This window comes from Triticum urartu, chromosome 4 (assembly GCF_003073215.2).
Source record: "Triticum urartu cultivar G1812 chromosome 4, Tu2.1, whole genome shotgun sequence".
NCBI lineage: Eukaryota > Viridiplantae > Streptophyta > Magnoliopsida > Poales > Poaceae > Triticum > Triticum urartu.
The window spans coordinates 158,385,126-158,393,168 of NC_053025.1; the positions used below are offsets into that span (position 1 = coordinate 158,385,126).

Sequence of the window (8,043 nt, forward strand, 5' to 3'; positions counted from 1 at the left end):
GCACTCCACCGCTTTGTTAGGATCTAAACTAAGGAAAGAACAGCACAAGAGACGCAAGGTTTATACTGGTTCGGGCCACCATTGTGGTGTAATACCCTACTCTAGTGTGTGGTGTGGTGGATTGCCTCTTGGGCTGATGATGATGAACAATACAAGGAAGAACAGCCTCGCGAGGGTCTGTTCTTGGCTGGGGCGATGAACTGCTGGGAGGAGCTCAGTCACCATTCTCTCTCTCTACCTGATCTTCTCTATCCTTCCAACCCCCCGGCTCCCTTTGCTCTGTGGGTGGCTGGTCCTATTTATAGAGGCCCTGATCCTCTTCCCAAATATCGAGCGGGAGGGAGCCAACAATGGCGGGCTAATTTGAAGGGGGACAGTTAGTATCAACTATCCTGACAAAAGTAGTCTTCGCCTGTGCAAAGCTCTGGTGATGACGTCGTCTTGGGCTCCACGGTGACCTCCGTCTCGTAGTCCTCCTGGTCTTGGTCTCGTTGCACCGAAACGGCAACCTTTGCCTGATGCCTCGGTACTCCGCGGCCGCGCTTGCCCCCTTTGCACCAAAGAGGAAGTGAGGACACTGCGCGGGCTGGCACCCGCCTGGCGCCCCGGTCGTCATGGCTTGCGTCACGGGCACCTCGTGAGGTACCCCGCCTTGATCTCTCCGCCTCCTCGTGAGCCAGCCTGACGAGGCCGCGCCTGAGGAAGCTCCGCGTCGTCCGCCTCGCGAGGCTTGGCCCCTCGCGAGGGTCTTGGGTTTGTGTTGGTGAAGATGGGCCGCGCTGGGCCCCCTTTGAGCCACGCCGCAGGCAGGCAAGTCTGAGGACCCCCGTTCTCAGAACGCCGACAAGAGCAAACTATGAGGCAGTTGCAGTTCAAATATGGCCCGCTTGCAGCTGAATTGGTGGAAATTTGTCTTTTTCACGAGACGTGGATCCAAATTTTTGACACCCAACCATTTGGTCAATTGTGCATTAAACATGGCCTAGTATTTTATAAAATTAATTTGGTCCAATTTTGTAACAAATATATGGTAAGTCCTTCAAAAAAACTACAAGCAAACTATTATTTTTTGTTTAAATGGCTAAAAAATGGTAGAAAGATCGGAATTGCATACAAGTTGGTTATCATCCATAAAATGTTGTATAACTTGAGTAAAAAATTTTAGTGGTGCCATTTTCGGAAAATATTATTGGTAGCTGCTTCAGAAACCCCCCTATATTTACCACTTCGAAACTATTTTAAACGTCACTTTTTTCGGAGCAATCAGAATGCAGAACCTCTCTTCCCACGGATCACCCCCCCTAAGCCGATCTGAGCCGTCCACACCATACAGATCCAACATCTCCTAAACGCATGCCGACCAACCCAAACCCTAGCATCGTGTGGCACACCCCTCCCTCTCCCCGACCCAGACCCCGTCGTGCCCCGATCCACTCCCGCCGCCGCCCCCGCCCCCGCCCCTTGTCCCCCAGACCAGCCGCCGCAACGGAGAGAGGCGCCGCCGTGGCTGGCTTCCTTGCCGGCGCGCGCGTCCGTGCTTCGGTGCACTGTGCTCCATCCTCCCGATTCCCCATCGCCCCCCACCGCCGCCAACCACATCTTCGCCTCTGTCCTCCCATAGCTCGCTGCCGGGATCCCCTTTCCCCTTCTCGCAGCTCCACAGCTGCCAGATCTGCCGCTCTCCGACCCCTCCGTCCTCGAGGTCGACTGGATCCGCCCCTCCCTCTATCCGAAGCTTGTCGCGGCCCCTTGCCCGTGGCTAGGGTTTCGGCTGCGGTGATGCGTCCACCGACTGTGCGTCTCAGGCGGCTCGTCTCCGTCGCCCACCCCGGGCTCCGCGCAGGTTCAACCTCCTCGGGCTGGTCCAGTTCGGGACGGAGGTGGTGAGCGTCCTCCTCGGACATCGCCCACCCGTGGCCGGAGTGGGTCGCGCTGATGGAGCTCCTCCTCCACAAGGGCCACCTCGACGCCTCCGCCTTCGCCGGCGCCGCGCCGTCCAAGGACTCCAACCTCGTCCGCGCGCCCGAAGATCGTCTGGTGAGGTGGCTCAGCTTGGAAGGATCCTGCTTGTGTGTCTATGTGTGTTCTTGTACTGGGACTGCGTGTCTCGAAGCCGTTATCGGTGTCTGCCGCCATTGTTTAGCTGCACTCCAGATGTTTGCTGAAATGTGCTAGCAGTTTGCATTGCCCTGCGTTGGGCACATCACTGCAGACAAGGTGGTCGTCCGTGTCTCAGTGGGGGGAAATGTTGCCTTTTGCAGCAGCTTGCCTAACAAATGCAATACTGCCGATATGCTGTCTTCAACCTTGGTAGAAAGCTCCAGAGCCCCGCTACCTAATAGTGCGATAATCAGTGCAAACTACTATGGTTTTTGTATGAAGTTGAGCAAAGTATTACCAAGTACTTCCGAAGCAATTAAAAAAATATGAGCTTATATACAGGGTGCTTAACATGTTCTACAACTGTAGAAAGACACGTCAGTCAATATATGCAATTTCAGGACATGATTTCTGTTTGTGTAGCAGCAGTCTTATTGTTGGCCTCACCACTCGGCACTCGCCACATTGAATTTAACTACCAGGGCTCTAAATGGACGCAGTGCATTACAATACGACATCCCTGTGCCATGCATATAAAGTCGGAACTCTTCTGTTGCAGGTATCTGTCAAGATGGGATATTCAGGTCGCTCTGCATGGTAGACGACGAAGACACGGGCTGTAGGGTGACGCTCGCCTGCGCTGGGCACTTTGCCGAGCCGTGCGTGGCCTCCATCGCTGGTAATTACTTGGTCCGATCTATCCCCCACTGATGGCTAGCACTAGCAGATCGAAAGGCCTTCGATACTGCCCGTTTATGATGTCGTTGCAACCACCATGAGTAGCAGATACTGCCCGTTTGTGCTGTCGTTGCAACCACCATGTGCTTTTATCAGTTTGCATGCTGCATGTTCGATGTTTTTCTTGAGCTGGGGACTGCAAACAAAAGGCCTTCGATCACCCGAAACCTGGGTACCTTCTGGGCAGCGTTTGTTTAACAAGTATTGTACTTACTGATGTTAGACTGCTAGTGTTGATCGGTCACTCATATCACAAGTAGAAATCTCATCTGTTTTTCTGTAACCTCATCTGGTTTAATGGTTCTGCTGTTTTTAGGTGCATGGTTTATTCATAGCATGTTTTGTTTTATAGTTTGTGGGTGAAATGGTTTGCCAGAGATATGTCACCAAATTATATACATAGAAAGTGTGTGAAGGTGGGGGAGATAAGAAGATTATAGGAAAGTGATCAGAAGTAGAGAAGACCAACAAGGCGTCTTGTGCATGCTTTGTTGGTACACTTTACCTTTCTCTGTTCTTTCTCTTTCCCTTGTAAAGATCTTTGAGTTACAGTAATGGGTGTTCTAATTATTGAGATTGCATATGCTGTCATGTGATGGGAATTGAATGTTTCTCACACTCAGCCTGTCTGCAGTTGTGTCTATTTTACGAGCCCTTGAAAGCAACCTGTCTTGTTGAACTTTCAGCTTATATATTGTATCGGTTTATTGCAAAATTCACATAAGTTCTTCTCCTGGTTGTTGACAAAACATGTTGAAACTTCAGATCTGGGTTTCGCTAACAGATTGCATTGGAAATATATTGTTCTTCATTGCCTAATGTTCTTGTTGCCGATAATAGGGCCTATAGATAGCAAGTTATTTTCCTATTGGTTACTTATGATTATTGTGTCTCGTGCTGAAAAAGAAAATGCACAATGAGCTTGTTTGGCTTTTCCCACCTTTCTTTCAAAATGTCAGGTGCTGTATTAGTATTATGATGTTAGCTTCTTAAATTGCTGCTACTAGGACATCTATTCTTGAATAGTTTGCTTATAAAGTTTCCTAGTCATTCAGAACCAACTACAATATATTGATGGACATAGTACTCTGCTGTCTGCTCATGTTTACATCTTTCTTTATTTGTTAGGCTGACACGGAAAGTGCTATGGAACAAGAGGTGCCGGAAGGTGGAGAACATTCCTTCACTCAGCACATTCCTTCACTGGTTGTGTTTTTTTGGTTGGTGCCATCTTATGTTACTGGTTACTAGTGCACAATATGGACATGTGCAATCTTATGAACATGGGGTAATGATACTAAGCTACTAGTTGTGTTATTTTGGCTGGTGCATCTTATGAACCTGTGGTGTAATGATAATGCTGGGCCTAAATTATTGAAATCCTGGAGAATTATATTATTATTGTCATTATATTCTCCTGTGTTGGTTGACTGCAAAATTGTATAATATATTTTTTCTTTTTGAGACACTATTGGTTGTTGTTGGTCACCCTTCAGTAAGGGATGGAACAAAAATACTAAACTGTGTGAGTGGGCTGGACCGTTTCAAGCCCAATGTTGTTTTTTTGACACAAAAAATATTCAGCATGTATTTGTTTGATAGAAATGGGCTGGCTCAGTTAATGATGGATTGAATAAATGGGCTGCATGCCTCGGCCCAAGAACGAACATTATTAACAGGATGATATGTTGGGCTTGTTCCCTGCATATGGCCCAAAAGTAATTTGAGAAGTGGGCTGGATTATTGGGCTCAACCCATTAAAACAATCGATTTGGACCATTCCTACATGGCATCCATGTCATCATTTTTGCCACATCATCAAATGTGCCATGTGGACAATGCCATGTGGCTCGGCCACATCAGATCCTACGTGGTCTAGGCTCATCACTAATGACCATAATTTTGGTCTTAGATTCCATGACCTTAATTTTGGTCAAGGGTGGCCATGACGAAAATTTCAGAAAAGGTCACATTTGTTTGTTCTTGACGGCCAACTCTTGACCTTCATAACTTGGTCAAAAAAGGGTCAATAAATGATAACAATGACGAATCAACGACCAAAATTGGGAGTCATAATTGACCGTATTTCTTGTAGTGCAAGTTCGCAATACAAACTCTCTGTTTCCTTTTCATAATGTTTCGATCCCATCGAAATGAGCGATCGGTCCCAGCGAATTTGCCTAACCAACTCTCTGTTTGCCTATTACAGAAGTTGGTCTCATCAATTCTTGTGATCAGTCTCACCGAGATTACGTTATGCCCTAACCCTAATGAAATCGGTCACACCGAGTTGACATGTCGGTCCCACCGAAAATCCTAACATTCACATTTTGAACTAAATCGGTCTGACCGACTTTAACTATTCAGTCCCACCGAGTTTGGTAAATTGTGTTTAATGGCTAGAATTTGTGTGGAGACTATATATACCCCTCCACCAATCCTCCATTTGTGGAGAGAGCCATCAGAACATGCCTATGGTTCCAGCATTCATTTTCTGAGAGAGAACCACGTACTCATGTGTTGATACCAAGATATTTCAATTCAACCGCAAGAATCTTGATCTCTATCCTTCCCTAAGTTGCTTTCCACTCAAATCATCTTTCCACCAAATCGAAATATGTGAGAGAGAGTTGAGTGTTGGGGAGACTATCATTTGAAGCACAAGAGCAAGGAGTTCATTATCAACACACCATCTATTACCTTTTGGAGAGTGATGTCTCCTAGATTGGTTAGGTGTCACTTGGGAGCCTCCATCAAGATTGTGAGTTGAACCAAGGAGTTTTTAAGGGCAAGGAGATCGCCTACTTTGTGAAGATCTACCCAAGTGAGGCAAGTCCTTCATGGGTGATGGCCATGGTGGGATAGACAAGGTTGCTTCTTCATGGACCCTTCATGGGTGGAGCCCTCCGTGGACTCGCACAACCGTTACCCTTCGTGGGTTGAAGTCTCCATCAATGTGGATGTACGATAGCACCACCTATCAGAACCACACCAAAAATCTCTGTGTCTACATTGCGTTTGCTCCCTCCAAACTCCTCACCTTACCTTCATATGCAATGATTTACATTCCACTACTATACTCTTAGATTTGCATGTGTAGGTTAATTGCTTGACTTGTGATAAGTTGCTAAAATCTGCCAAGACTTAAAATTGGTTAAAGGCTAGATTTTTATTTGGTCAATTAGTCTAATCACCCCCTCTCTAGACATTCTTTCGATTCTACACACCTCCTATACCGTTGCCACTAGCACCACAATGAACATCAAAGGTTTTGTTAAAATTGGGCAAAGCAACTAAATAGCATGTGCAAGAAAATTCTTGAGCTCATGAAATGTGGTATCTTGGGATGGTCCCCAAACAAATGGTGCATTCTTCTTACTCAAGGCATGCAAGGAAGATGTAGTAGTGCTAAAGTCCTTAACGAATCTATGATAGAAACCGGCTAGGCCAAGGAAACTTCACCTTTGTTGCAAGTTGGTTGGTTGTGGAAATTTTTTAATAGCATCAATTTTAGCTTCATCTACAAGAACACCCTTAGACGACACAACAAAACCCAAGAAAACAAGCTTATCAACACCAAAAAGGCATTTGTCCATATTAGCATAAATGTGCTCTTTTCTTGGAGTTTGCAAAATGGTTCTAAGATGGGTGACATGATCTTCTAGAGACATGCTAAATACGAGGATATCGTCAAAGTAGACCACAACAAATACACCAATGTAAGGTTGAAGTACAAAATGCATCACATGCATAAAAGTGTCGGGTGCTGCGGATAAGCCCATATGCATGACCAACCATTCATACAAGCCAAATTTGGTTTTGAAAGTGGTCTTCCATTCATCACCCTCTTGGATGCAAATTTGGTAATAGCCACTCTTAAGATCAATCTTAGAGAATATGGTGGCTCCACTAAGCTCATCTAGCATATCATCAAGGCGTGGAATGGGGTAACGATAATGAATGGTGATAGCATTGATAGGACGACAATCGGAACACATGCGAAAACTACCATCTTTCTTAGGCACAAGAATTACCGGAACGACACAAGGACTCAAGCTTTCTCATACATGCCCATTGTCAATGAGTTGTTGTACTTGCCTTTGTATTTCCTTAGTTTCTTCGGGGTTGATGCGGTAGGGTGCCTTGTTCGGTAACGGTGCGCCGAGGATGAGGTCGATTCGGTGTTCGATGCCACTAGAGGAGGTAGTCCTGGAGGTAGCTCATCGGGAAAGACATCCTTGAATTCCTGTAATAGAGAAGACAACACTAAAGGAAGATGGCGAGAGGTGTTAGTTTTTGTTGCCTTGTCCTTGCGCAATAGGACATAGTGCATAACACTTGATGGGTTCTCACACACTTCTCTCATCTCACTTTTGGTAGCAAATAGCACTAGTTTTTCTTGTCGCTCATCGTGGAGGCACTCAATTTTGGTTTGTGGCGCTCACTCTCTTTTTGGTGGTTCGCTCTCTCACTATTATCTCCATGATGGGTGGTTGCTTATTTGTCAGCGATCACTTAGCTTGGTGACATAGGTCATAGCACGTACTCCTTTCCCTTCATCTTGAAGATATATTGATTGGTTCTTCCATTGTGGATGACGCCACGGTCGAATTGCCAAGGTCGTCCAAGTAGGAGATGGCAAACGGACATAGGAACCACATCGCACTCCAAAGTGTCTTCGTATGCGCCAATCTTGAAGGAGACTTGCACGGTGTGCTTCACTTAAATAGTGCCATTGGACCTTGTAGGGGTGAGGATGCTTCATCTTGACCAATTGTAGCTTGTAACATAGATATTCACTTGCCAAGTTGTGGCAACTTCCTCTGTCGATGATGACCTTAACGGAACGACCATTGATGACTGCTTTGGTATGGAAGATGTGGCGACGTTGGTCTTCCTCTTGTTGGTGTTGAAGCGTGATTACCTTGGAGACAACGATAGCCGGGCTCGAATCATTGTCACAAAAGACTTGGTTAGCTTCATGATCATTCACTTGCCGGTGCATTGCCACTTGCTCAATGGCTTCCATTTCTTCTTCACTCATAGAGTCGTATGTGCCATCGTCATTGGCAATTATGGTATGCCTTATGGGACATTGGTATGTCTTGTGGCCTCGGCCTTGGCAAGTAAAACACTTGATGGAACTTGTCTTGTCAGTCTCATCGTTTGGAGTCGTTGATGATGAAGCTCTCAGCTTGAAATTGC

General features: G+C 46.2%; 1 long non-coding RNA gene across 1 annotated transcript; it reads left to right on the forward strand.

The window, feature by feature from the left end:
- The first annotated feature begins 1,380 nt into the window (after window positions 1-1,380).
- LOC125551197 lies at window positions 1,381-4,248 on the forward strand. Its single transcript, XR_007302236.1, has 3 exons — window positions 1,381-2,037; window positions 2,660-2,779; window positions 3,967-4,248. It is a non-coding gene; the product is annotated as an uncharacterized LOC125551197 (long non-coding RNA).
- The last annotated feature ends 3,795 nt before the right edge of the window (window positions 4,249-8,043 follow it).